The sequence below is a fragment of the Macaca mulatta genome, chromosome 11 (assembly GCF_049350105.2).
Source record: "Macaca mulatta isolate MMU2019108-1 chromosome 11, T2T-MMU8v2.0, whole genome shotgun sequence".
Classification (NCBI taxonomy): Eukaryota; Metazoa; Chordata; class Mammalia; order Primates; family Cercopithecidae; genus Macaca; species Macaca mulatta.
Genome location: NC_133416.1, coordinates 52089024 through 52102608, shown reverse-complemented (window position 1 = coordinate 52102608; position 13585 = coordinate 52089024). Strand labels below are relative to the sequence as shown.

At 37.3% G+C, this 13585-nt stretch overlaps 1 long non-coding RNA gene across 2 annotated transcripts in view; it reads right to left on the bottom strand.

Moving 5' to 3' along the window:
- LOC144332823 (uncharacterized) overlaps positions 1 to 13585 on the bottom strand; it is an 83127-nt gene that overhangs the window by 40515 nt on the left and 29027 nt on the right. The window contains exon 2 of one of the 2 annotated variants that reach the window (XR_013400967.1): positions 9813 to 9964. The exons of the other annotated variant lie outside the window; for it this stretch is intronic. This is a non-coding gene — a long non-coding RNA (uncharacterized LOC144332823). The remainder of the gene's footprint in view (positions 1 to 9812; positions 9965 to 13585) is intronic. 2 annotated transcript variants of the gene reach the window in all.

Below are 13585 nucleotides of genomic sequence, written 5' to 3'. Positions count from 1 at the left end.
TGGAGGATTGCAGGGAAGTGTGGCTGAGATCACACTAGAAAGGCAGAGAAATCCCCTACTTAATCCCTTTTATGCAATACTTCCCCATTCAAGTCATTCCAAGAAGTATAAACCCTTAAGGTCTTCCTGCATTGCCTGGACCTCTACTGTCACTGTATATGCAACAATCCAACCCAAATTCCACCTGTCATGGAACCCCAAATCCTTCCAGTACACCCTGTGGAGTTCATTGTCTTTAGCAAAGTCCTCTGTACCCTCAAATTCCTCCTTTGAAAGCTCCCTTCACCTACTTGCTCTAACCAAAATCTAGTACGCCCTTAAGAACACAGCATCACTTGAGTCTTCTCCGGGCCTGAGTATGGGATAGGTGCCTTTTCACTCCTTATTATTGTTTCCCAACCACTGTTCTTACCTCCTTCTCAATTTTTTTCTCTTCTTTTGAAGAACTATATTGGATTATCATCCTTCACTCTACCATGCTGCAGGCATCCACAATCCTTCTGGTCACTTTTCCCTATTTGATGAAGATTAGAATACATCCCTTATTGCTTTTTAGATGACTGCATGTGGCTCATCATTATAATCACTCCCTTCCATCTAACCTCAGCTTCTCTCCTCTCTCTCCCCTAGTGACACTCACTGGCAAAACGTGAACCATGCTTCAGTCCATCCCTCTGCCTTCTCTGGTCTTGTTCCTGGTGTAATTAAACTCAGAGCCATACAGGATGCTCTCATTGTAAACTACAACCACAAACCTTAAGCAGAAGTAGGATCCCCAACTTTTACCAAACCGGTTCCCTTTTTCATTCTCTGAGAAAACAAATTTAACATAATTTTGAATTAAAAAAAAATAACAATTTTTTTCTTTTCAAATATAACACTACCTCCATCTTGACTCACTCATTGTTGATATTATTTCACTAAACAGAAAAGTAATTGGTTAAGAACTTGATTATTTTCTCACTGACTAATCTACTAACCCACTGATGTCTATTCTCATACCTGTAGTCTCTGCCTTTCTACCTGTTCAAACAGAAGAATTGTCCATTCTCCTGTATAAGGCCAAATAACCTGGCTGTGTGGGTAAGGATCCAGCTATTTCTGGACTTAGCTCCTGCAATTATCTCTCTTTCTCCTAAAATATCATCTTTTCCTTTGTATGGGGTTATTTTTGTTAGTAGACTGACCCAGCCTCCTTCACACGGATCTTATTCATGTAGAGAGGACAGTCATTAAATTTTTTAAAAAATTATTTACACTGAAAAGAAAATCCTCAGGGTGCTTCGACAGTGAACAACATGGGCTTTAACTTTGGCTGGCTATGAAATTGAGAGCTCAGGGAAGGCTTCCTGAGGAAGAGACATTCAAGCTGAGACCAGAAAGATAAATGAACATTTTCCAGAGACAAGGGACAGAGACAAGGCTTTGAGGCTCTGTCCCTCTGCTGGGACAGAGACAAGGCTTTGAGGCAGAGGGAACAGTATGTAAAAAGGCTCAGAGATGGGAAGGAACATTCACCCTGGAGGAACGAACAGAGAGCAGTAACCTAGTGGACAACTGATGGAGATGAGATTGGCAAGGTTGTCAGGAGTCATATCATTCCAGGCTTTCAAGAACATATTAATAATTTCAGATTCTATCTGGAAAGTGAAATTAAATAAAAAGAAAGAAAATCAATGAAGGGTTTTAAGTAGGGGAGTTATATGGCTAGGTTTATACTTCATAAAAATATTAATCTGGCTCCTGTTGAAAAATAAAAGTATTTCTATTTCTGAAAATATAGGAGAACTAAATATAATTAGAAACCGACTGGTATAAAACAAAAGTTAAATATTACAGGACAAAATATGACATATTGATTTTAAATACATAGCCTGGGTTTCAGGCAAATTCCTCAATTTGCCTGTTCCCAAAACTTCATCTTTGCAGGGTTGGGCAAATTGTAAGAAGTAGCCACAAAACGTCTCTAGGGTAATACTTGTTGAAGGCAAACTATAGTGGATTTCTACAAGATAAAACTCCATTAAAAATGACTTTACAATCTAAAGTACTTTTAATAAAATTGCAACACATAAGGAAACAACTAACAAAAGCAAATTTTATGACTCATAAAGTAACAGGTATAGAGCCTTAGGCTCTTTAGATAATAGAATTATTGATAGAACCTATAAAATGAGTATGCTTAAATTATTTAAAAACATTAGAAAAGAATTAAACATGGGAAATGATCAATACATTATTAAAATACCCAGGAAGATTTGAAAAGAGAACTAGTAGAACATCTAGAATTAAAATAGGAAATGTAAGCATTTCAGTAAGAGTTCCACTAGTTCAAATTAAACGGCAAATTAAACAGCTGAAGAGAGGAATAGTGTCTTGAATATAGAGATATGGAAATTAACCCAAAGGCTTAAGAGATAAAAATATAAAAAAGAAAATAAGAAAAATGAAAAACAGAGCAAAAGATCTAGAATTGGTCTAATAGGATTTGAATAGAGAGAGACTAAAGAATGGCTGCAAGAGAAGCAATGTTTAAGGAGATAATAGCTGAGAATTTTCCAAAATTACTCAAGTATATGAATCTTTAGATTCAGGCTCTGAAGAATACATTAATGATATGTTCTGAGGAAGTTCTGGGGAAGATTTTTTAAAGGAAAAAGAGTAATCAGTAGATACATCATAGTGAAATGGAGATCTTAAAAGCAACCAAGAAAACATTACCTACAAAATAATAACAATTAGACTTATGGCACACTTTACACCAGCAGCAGCAGAATCCAGAAGACAATGGAATGATACCTCCAAAAGTTTAGAGAAGACTATTGTAAATCTAAAATATATGCACAGCTCAACTATCATTCAAATTCAACAATGACAGCAAACTGAAGACATTTCTAGTAAGAATTGCCACTCATTGAAAAAAAGGATGTACTTCATAAGGATAGACTATAAATATAGAAAAAAGTTAATGATATGCGAGAAGGAATAGTAAGTTAAGAAGTTTGTAGCTAGATGAGTATATGTAAGTAATCATCATATTAAGGGTATAAAAACAAGATAGAAATAACTGCAGAAAGGTAACATGTGAGTAGAATTGTATTTAGAGGTAAATTGTTCAAGACAACTGTAGAGATATGCAATAACTTTAAACTAGTGTTAAAATGTTGAGATTAGCCATTAAAAGAATAGAAATAGAGTACATATCTTTTGGTCTAGTGGAGAAGGAAAAAAGAATAAATAAAACATTAATTTAATAGTAGTCAAGAAAGAAGGAAAGAGAAAGCATAATAAAGGATAAGTAGAAAAAAATGAAATTATAGAAACAAATTGAAAATATAAGCAATCACATTGAATATAAATGAAATTATTCATTAATTAGAAGACTGACATCATCAGAGTAAATTTTAAAATTCCAGTTATAGCTAAAACATACATCTAAAACATAAGGACACAGGACATTTAAAACTAAGAATATGTAAGAATATACCAAGAAGGTAATAATACAAACAAAACTGATGCAACTGTATTAATAATAGCCAAAACAGATTTAAAGATAAAACATTATGAGAAGAAATATAAATTACAAATTTGTATATACAGTTACGTGTTGCTTGTTCTGAGAAATGCCTTGTTAGGGGATTTCATCATTGTGGGAACATCCTAGAATGTACTTACACAAATCTAGACGGTATAGTCTGCTACACACCTAGGCTATTTGGTATAGCCTATTGCTTCTAGGATGCAAATCTGTACAGCATTTTGCTGTACTGAATACTACAGGCAATTGTGACACAATGGTAAGAGTTTGTGTATCTAAACATATCCAACATAGAAAAGGCACAGTAAAAATATAGTATTATAATCTTATGGGACTACCATTATATATGTGGTCTGCCATTGACCAAAACATCATTATGTGGTACCTGACTGTAGGAATATATGTGTGTGTGTGTGTGTGTGTGTGTGTGTGTGTGCATACACTTTCTTTTGGCCAACCAGAGAAGAGAAGAAAATGCTCCTGGCCAACACTTCATGTAGTACTGAATTAACCCTTCAAATAAGGTAAAACACTCTATATCTCAGCCAAAATAAAAGGCAGCCTGGCTATTTAAGATGGACTCAGGGAATAGTTGGGAATTGTCTCCTTAATCACCTCCAGCTGTGGAGAATCTTCTAATCTATTCTTAAGTACATTTATCTTCATGTATTTGTGTCACAGTTTTTCAATGTCTGTTGTTCACTGTCTCAAATACTTTGACACAGCCACTTTTCTGAAAAATGACTTAAATTACTCCAGAGAAACACAGGATAATATCACACTGATCAATGCTCAATCTAAAAATTAGTCCTCCGCAAACCAAGTCTTGAATCAACAACCATAGTAAAATCTGGAAAACCCTTGATTATCTCTTCCATAGCTCTAGATGAATGAGAAACCAAAGAAAGAACTGAGAATTAAAGTTTCCACAAGCGTTTTCTAAGACAGATCATTCTGAAACCGTGGTAACAGTTTGAAACCTGTTCAATATGTGAACAATAACTCCCCTCAGTCAACACACTTTTGCAAGTCAAACAAACAGGATCAGCAACCGGCTTCTGAGAGCCACCTAGTCAGGGGCAGATTCACTCCAAAAATGTCACATACCTCAAGTGCCAACAAACCAACCACTGTCTTACCTAAGTAGTCACACTACTACTATAGATGATGTCAACCCACTGATGCCTTGGAAAGTCGGCCCATCCCTGAACTCCATGCTGCAAAAACAGCCACGTGAGATCAACAGTCTCCTGTGCTCTGAGAGACCATACCTGACCAGCAATAAACTCAGCTCTTTGTCTCTTTTTTTTAGAAATGGTCTTGCTCTGTTGCCCAGGCTGGAGGGCAGTAGCACAATCACAGCTTACTGCAGCCTTAACCTTCTGGGCTTAAGCCAATCCTCCTACCTCAGCCTCCCAAGTAGCTGGGACTACAGGCTTATGCCACTACGCTGGCTAGTTTTTGTATTTTTAGTAGAGTCAGGGTTTTGCCATGTTGCCCAGACTGAGCTCTGTCTTTTTATGTCAGATATTGAATGGTGGTGTCATCATGCTTTGATGAAGTAATTTCCTTATATATCATACTATCCATAATTGCTGATGAATTAAATATTTACATGTGAAAAACAGAAAATTTAAACTTTTGTGGGAAAGTATGAGACAACAGTTAATACCTTAGGTTAGTTAAATATTTCATAAATCAGGTTTCAGTCATAAAGGAAAATAAGGATATTTTCATCTTATAAAAATTCAAAACTCACCAATGCAGCACCTCATTTGGATGTATTTGGAGTCTTGGAAGCTTGACTGCCCCATGTTCCCCTACAAATGGACCCTGAGAGCTTGTTTGGAGGTTCTAGCAGGAGAGTACAGCTACTCTTATATCCTTGACTGAAGACTGTCCTCCTCTATCAGGGATGATTGTCCTCTTTGATGGTCATTCTGTTCAACTGAGCATGCAGCTTCAGGAGTGATCCACATGAAATGGTGAGGGAAGAAGGGGACACCCACCTAGCCAGCCAATTCAGCCAAATCAACCCTGGCTATCAACGGGGTGACAGATACCACAGCCAGACAGCCCTCATATCTGACAATTGTATTTTGATATAAAAATTTATGTGGTTTGCCAGTCAGAATGGCCATTATTAAAAAGTCAAGAAACAACAGATGCTGGTGAGGTTGTGGAGAAACAGGAATGCTTTTCCACTGTTGGTGGGAATGCAAATTAGTTCAACCATTGTGGAAGTCAGTGTGGTGATTCCTCAAAGATCTAGAACTGGAAATACCATTTGACCCAGCAATCCCATTACTGGATATAAACCCAAAGGAATATAAATCATTCTATTACAAAGATACATACATGCATATCTTCATTGCAACACTATTCACAATAGCAAAGACACAGAATCAACCTAAATGTCCATCAATGATAGATTGGTTAAAGAAAATGTGGTTCATATACACCATGGAATAATATGCAGCCATAAAAAGGAATGAGATCATGTCCTTTGCAGGGACATGGATGAAGCTGGAAGCCATTAGCCTTGGCAAACTAACACAGGAACAGAAAACCAAACACCGCATGTTCTCACTTATAAGTGAGAGTTGAGCAATGAGGACACACGGACAGAGGGAGGGGAACAACACACACTGGCGCCTATTGGGGGGTGGGGTGGTAGAGGGAGAACATTAGGAAAAGTAGCTAATGCATGCCGGGCTTAATACCTAGGTGATGGGTTGATAGATGCAGCAAACTACCATGGCACACGTTTACCTGTGTAACAAACCTGCACATCCTTCACATGTATCCCAGAACTAAAAGCAAAAATTAAAATTTTTTTTAAAAATCTGTGGTTTCTGTTGATACAAGTACTGATAATTCCACTGTGGTTTGTTGCCCATATGTTTTATGAAAGAAAATGCTTGTCTCAAGTAAAGTTTAGTGAAAAGAAAGATGCATATTTTTCCTGTCCAAGTTCATGGACCTCTCTGAATTACACACAAAATTCCAATGGTTCTGTGGACCTCAGGTTAAGAATCAGGTTCAGACAGAAATCTGGACTAGAGATATTTTAGATTCTCATCATGAAGATAGTGAGTAAAGCCATAGGGATAGACGTAATTGTACATAATAATTAGAAAGGGAGTTCCTAAGGAACACTAATATTTAAGAGACAGGCAGAGGAAAAGACGGCAGTAAGAGAAAACGAGATGTAATGTTAGAAAAGTAAGAGTAAAATTAGGAGAGACTGGGGTCACAGAAGTTATAGAAGGGAACAGTTTCAAGAGAAGGAAATGGTTATCAGTATCACCAGTGTAAGAGAAATTAAGAAGACAAGGACAAAGAGTGATCCCTTAGATTTAGCAAGGGAGACCACGGATGACTTAGACAAGAACTGGTGTCTATAGGGTGGAAGAGGAAGAAGTCAGCAATAGCTTGAGGGATGAATGGGAGAAAGAAGAGACAGAAAGTAGACAACCCTTTCCAGAGACTTAACCTTAAAGATGCAAAGAGAGAGAAATGGAGTGATTGCTAGAGGAGATCTATAGGGTCAAGAAGGAGAAACTCAAATATGTTTAAATGCAGGTAGAGAAGACCCCATAAAGAGTGACAGATTAAGGTACATGTGGTGGTTAAGTGTGCAGACTCTGGGATCTCACTGTCTTGCTCCACACCACTTTTTATTTGTGTTACTTTGGATAAATTTCACCTTTTGTAAATGGAGATAAAAACAGCACCTATCTCAACAGGATTATTCAGAGGATTTCATAAAAAGTGTATAGAACAGTGTATGGTACATAGTAAGCCTCAGTAAATGTCAGTTATTTCTATTTGTATATTTTAAAAAGAGATTATTGATGATAAGTCCCTGAGGGGGCAGTAGGGATTGATGTTTGGGTCATCTATTGCTGTGCAATAAACTACTGCAAAATTTGGTGGCTTAAAACACAGTTCATTATTATCCCTCATGCTTTTGTGTATTGACTAGGCTCCGCAGAATAGTTCTCTTGGGGTCTCATGCTGTGACCATTAGAATGGTGTCTGAGGCTGTAGCCAACTGAAGGTTCAATAGGATTGGACATTGAAAATGGCTCATTCACATATCCATTGCCTTGATGTGTCTGTCTGTTTCATGATGATACTCAGCCCGCTTTCCCTTCTCTAAGAGGCTCATTCTCCAGAGCCTCTTCATGTGGCCTGGGCATTTCTTAGCATGGTGATCTGTGGGTAGACACACTTCCCATATGGCCACTTGTTCCAAGAGGCAGGAAGCAGAGGTTCCAGGCCAGTTAAGGGGCTACTCACAGCACAACTGTCCATCAGCAACATCTGGGGCGACTGCAGAAGAGACCGATTCTAATTCTGATTCTGATTCAGAAAGTGTTGAGTGATGCCTGACATTGCATTTTTAGTAAACTCTACACAGGTGGTCCTAATGCACAGCCAGGCTTTAACATTACAGGGCTAGGAAACTAGAGGGGAACATAAATTGCCCCAGTTAGCTCTCAGCATCAACCTGCTCTTACCCTTCCTCATCAAACTTTCCTTTCCTTTTAAATATTATAAATGTCCTTTTTCAATTTCATGGTTCTTTCCTCACTGTGAATCATTCCTTTATTTTAGTACAATATTTCTAAAAGGAGAACACCCCTTTTTTTCTCAGTAATTTGGAACTATCAAATCAAACAAATTCAAAGTTAAACATGGATTTTTACAAACAGAGTTTGCAAATAAATCAAAACTGCAAAACTCAATAGAATTAGGACACTAGAAAAAAACTGTAGAGGCCGGGCGCGGTGGCTCAAGCCTGTAATCCCAGCACTTTGGGAGGCCGAGACGGGTGGATCACGAGGTCAGGAGATCGAGACCATCCTGGATAACACGGTGAAACCCCGTCTCTACTAAGAAATACAAAAAACTAGCCGGGCGAGGTGGCGGGCGCCTGTAGTCCCAGCTACTCTGGAGGCTGAGGCCGGAGAATGGCGTGAACCCGGGAGGCGGAGCTTGCAGTGAGCTGAGATCCGGCCACTGCACTCCAGCCTGGGCTACAGAGCGAGACTCCGTCTCAAAAAAAAAAAAAAAAAAAAACTGTAGAAATTAATTTTTGTGTATGTGCTTAAAATGTCTATTGTATTTTACATGACACATTCTTACCAGAGAAATGACACTCTAAAACAAAGAGATTAACACATCCAAATCTGGTTCAGAAAGCCAGGATTCATAGCCTTAGAGTAGAGGTTCCCAAAGGATTAACTTTTCTGGGTTTGCTTTATAATTTTGGCAGTAAATGTAAAACATTTAAAGTTCATCTGAAGGGACTATTTTGGTGTAAATATTGGAGAATATGACAAAATTCATGATGCAATATGCATCCTTTTGTTCAAAGCAGTAATTCAGGTCAAATTACAAAATGCAGTAGGATCTCAATATGAATGAGAGGCACCTGTGACTTTGAGGCAACGAAGATAAAAACAGCTGAAAAGACTCCTGCTCAGCAGCATCAGAGTAATTTCCTCAAAATCTTTCAGTAGTCTCACATTTCACTTTGGGCCAAGCAGCAGAATTGGGAAAGTGGTTAGAAATGATCAATGAGCAAGTAATGCCAAGGAAACTGAATGGCCTGGAAGGAAACTGGGAAGTTTCCCAGTAACAGAAGAAAGTCAGTAAAATAGAGTTTGAAGGTAGAATGCAGGGCACGGAGATGAACAATGCCTGGGGCAAGGCAAAATAATGCACAAAAAGTCAAATGGGGCCAGCCAGAAAAGGCATGTGCAAGAAAAGTAGGACAATAAGAGCATGAGTTCTGCCAGATCGAAATGGAAAACATATTTATACATGTCTTTCAGAGGTGAGCCAGGTTTTTAGAATTTATTTTGAAGACCCAAGAGTATTTGGGGGATGGGGTGGGGGGGGGGTGGAGGGAATAGAAGAATATTTAAGAAAGTACAGAATTATAGAAATTTAATTAAGCAATGATTATTGAAGTGGTAGAATAAATTTCTTAACATGTTATTGTACTTTCTTTAAAAAATAAAAGGTTTTTTCTCTTTGAAGAGAAAATAACTCAAGGATTAAGACATAATCCGCCCAGGCTCTGAGTTGTGAGTGGGTGTTAGGCTGCAGAGAGAATCCACAGAGTTAGCAGCTATTGGGAAATATTTATTTCTCCCTGAGTAATCATGCACCAGCCAGATTTCCAGCAGGTTACTAAAAAGGCTGCAATGATTCTCTAGAGTCTTCTCCTTTCAGTTGAGAAAAGAACCTAGCTCCTCACCATCTCCTTTTTAAAGGTGTCTGAATGTTGAAGCAGGATCTCAGATTACAGCTGATTGCAGCAGTGGGAGGTCAGCTATTCACTCCTGGAGTTTACCAGCCTGAGTTCATACTACAGGAGCTGTTGCTCTCCACCAAGCACAAAGATGTCTCCTGCCAAAGGGAAAAATTTAGCTGACTATGGAGCAACAGGGAAGAACTTCTTTAGACTCCATTGCAGAAGTCCAATTCTTAGTGAAACTATTGTAAGTACAGGCTGTTTTATTAAAAAAAAAATGCCTGCCTGTTGTTATTTAAATTTTTAATAAAAATTTTTGTTGATACATACTAATGGTATATATTTATGGGGTATACATTGTGTTGATTGGTCACTTACAGGATTTGAGGAGGCACACTAAGTGGATACACATATTACCACATTACAGAACCATCAAAGTAACATAAAATATCTAAAGTCAAATAGAGAGAGGGTGAAAATGAGAGAAATACAAACTAAGAATTGTTACGATAGAGCTCTTAAATTAGCTCAACTTCTTGGCAGCCAAAACATGATGGGCTATGTCATTCTCATCATGGCCTGATAAAATTAAGCACACTAGTTCCTCAGGAAAGACAAGATTTCCTCAGACTCTAAATTCACAGTAGAATAGACTCCACCTCCTAGATAACTCTCAAATTCTCCTGCTCCTATCCTCAGTGTCACAGATCCAGTCCAAAATACCAGCAGCTCTCATCTAGATTACTTTGGCAGTGTCCAATCAGTGTCTTCAGATCCTGGTACAGTCTCCACACCACCACAAGAGTGGTCCTTTTAAAATGCAAATATGATCATATCTCATTGCTGTGAAGACAAAATCCAAAATCCTGAGTGCTGCATGCAAGACCCAGCATGATGTGGTTCCAGCCTACTTCTCCACCCTAGTGACAACAAACACTTAGGCAAATGCTCTGCTCGGCAGGATCACATTTCCTTATCGTCTCCCCTTTAATTGCTAGCTCACATTCTCTATTATTTTACACCCGACGTACAGGTTTTACCCATCTGACCCTGAAGTCGTTCGACTTTTTGAGGTTGTTCTTTTTTGGCGGCCAGATTTCAGCACAGGCCAAAGTGTTTTTTGTTTTTTTTTTGTTTTTGTTTTGTTTTGTTTTGTTTTTTTGAGACGGAGTTTTGCTCTTGTTGCCCAGGCTGGAGTGCAATGGTGCAATTTCCGCTCACCGGAACCTCCGCCTCCCAGGTTCAAGCAATTCTCCTGTCTCAGATTCCCGAGTAGCTGGGATTACAGGCATGCTGGCCTAATTTTTTTTTTTTCTTTTAGTAGAGACGGGGTTTCTCCATGTTGGACAGGCTGGTCTCGAAATCGCGACTCAGGTGATCCGCCGGCCTCCGCCTCCCAAAGTGCTGGGGTTAGAGGGATGAGCCACCGCTCCCGGCCTTCCAAAGTGGTTCTTCAAGGAACTTCAGCAAAATGGCCTGAGCCTATTTAGGCATCCTCAATTATTATGCTCTTTTTCTTAAACATGAGTAGCCTCTAATATCTAATTAAGCTGATTAGGGGATATAGAGCTATCCCCATAACTCTACTGCCAGGCATGAAAACAAGGGTCAAACTGAATTTTATGATATATTTAAACATTTATGTGCTAGCAGGCAAAGAAACAGTCATATAACGTTTTGTAAACTTCGTGAGGTTCAGCTCTTGGTCCTTCCAAGTTTCTACCCTGTATAAAAGGTTCACTTGAGGAAATGTGACAATGTTCCAACATGAGATGCTAACATCATAGCTCAGTTTAGACAACAATTCTCTAAGTCAGTGATTGAACACAGGACTGATTCAGAATTAAGCCTTCTTTTCCATTCAGGAAGGTATAAGCTTTCATGTAAAAATAAAAATATTTTTCTCCACATCTCTAATACCACTTATTTATCCAATGGGAAAAAATAATTTATTATGTCAGTAGTGGTAACTAAAAAACCCTCCAGTGTTAATTGAAGTTAAAGATAACCAAAGTGCTTTTGGTAGCCTCTTCTGGATTACTGGCTTTTGGTTAAATATCAACTAACCAGCCCTGAGGTATGTATAACCTAAAAATAAATTATGCGCCTTTATAGATCCATTTCTTAGGCTAAAGTATTTAAAGTAAAATACTAACCACATTACAGATATATACCATTCCAAAGAACTACAGTAATACTAAAAGATAACTAAAGTAGAACATAGAAAATGCAGAAAAATGGATTTTTACATCTCTTATACATGCTATCAAGTATAATTTTTTCTCACCTGTATTTTTGACAGAATTCAGAGAGACATCAGTTCAAGACTGAATTCTCAAGCAGATATTCTCCTATGTAGGCTAAAAAATGATCGGTTTGCTTTGTACACCAAATATACTGGTAGAAAAGTTGATATTTAACTATAAAAATCTGGGAGAATGACTTGTGCTTTTGGTTGAAAAGAGCACTAAACTGTAAGTTGCAAGACTTTCCTAGAGTAGAGGGTTGATATTGCTCAAGGCAGCACAGACATCTGACAGTTTTGGCCTGGGATATTTTAAGGATAAATGCTCTTGTTTGGTCTTGATGAGAAAAGAAGTTTGCTTAGAATGTCTTATTTTGAACATTACTTCCAATTGGACAATTTCCTATCAAGTTGATTTTTGCAGAATTATTACAGAAATTATTCTGGTTATTACAGAAGTTACTTAGGGCCTACATTTTATCATTATCAACTTCAACATTGACAGCACATCATATGCAATGATGTATTTATCAAATGATTTCTAGGTATAAAGCTATGTATTAGATTATAGGGGTTTACAGAATATGTCAAAAATATGAACTTTGAGGATCTTTTAGTAAAAGTAAATTTAAATTTTGCTTCCTTAAGCAAATGTTTCCTAAGACTCTTATACACAATCTCTATTAAGCAATCATTTGGTGAAGAGGGAAAGTGTATGCAAGAACTGTCTATTCATGATTCCAAAATATGTATTATTTAATTCAAAAAAGTGTATGTATTTATGAGGAAGATTTTTATTAATGTAAAAATAACTATTACACTTTTAATATCACATTAAAAAACAGTCAAATCTGACAGGCTAGATTTATAGATGTTGACTCTCTCCTGCTCCAAAACCATTACACATACATATATTTACGTAAATATTCAGATGTTTGCTATTATGTAGACAAATACCTGGGGGCTTTAATTTATTTCATTTCATTTTATTTGTCTTATACAGAATGATTTCCATTGCTTTAAAAATGATATACACTTGCATATACATGTACATATATAGATAGACATGAACTTGCCTTCGTATACATGGAAGATGTCTGGAAAACAATATAAAAAACTGTTAGTGGAAGTTACTTTCAGGAAATAATTTGTAGGTGATGAAGGACTTTGTTTTGCCTATTTTTATTTTGGAAATTAGACAAATATATATGAATGCAAGAGAATAGTTTAATGAGCCAACCTACCATTATCCAGCTTCAGCAATCATGCATTCCTTATTGCTCTTGTTCTGTTTCATTTATCACTTGCCAAACCCTGTGGATTATTTTGTTTTTGTTTTGTTTTTTAATAAAGAATATATTTTATTAGCTTGTACTAACATTATCATATTACAAAGGCAATTTAGGGGAAGACTGCTCCTTTCAATACTTGAATAATCTGAAACAACACATACAGAACTATGCATTTTTAAAAATCCTCATTTGGATAACAAAAAAAAAGACAAGTTAAACAACAAAAGAACTTCTCCTTT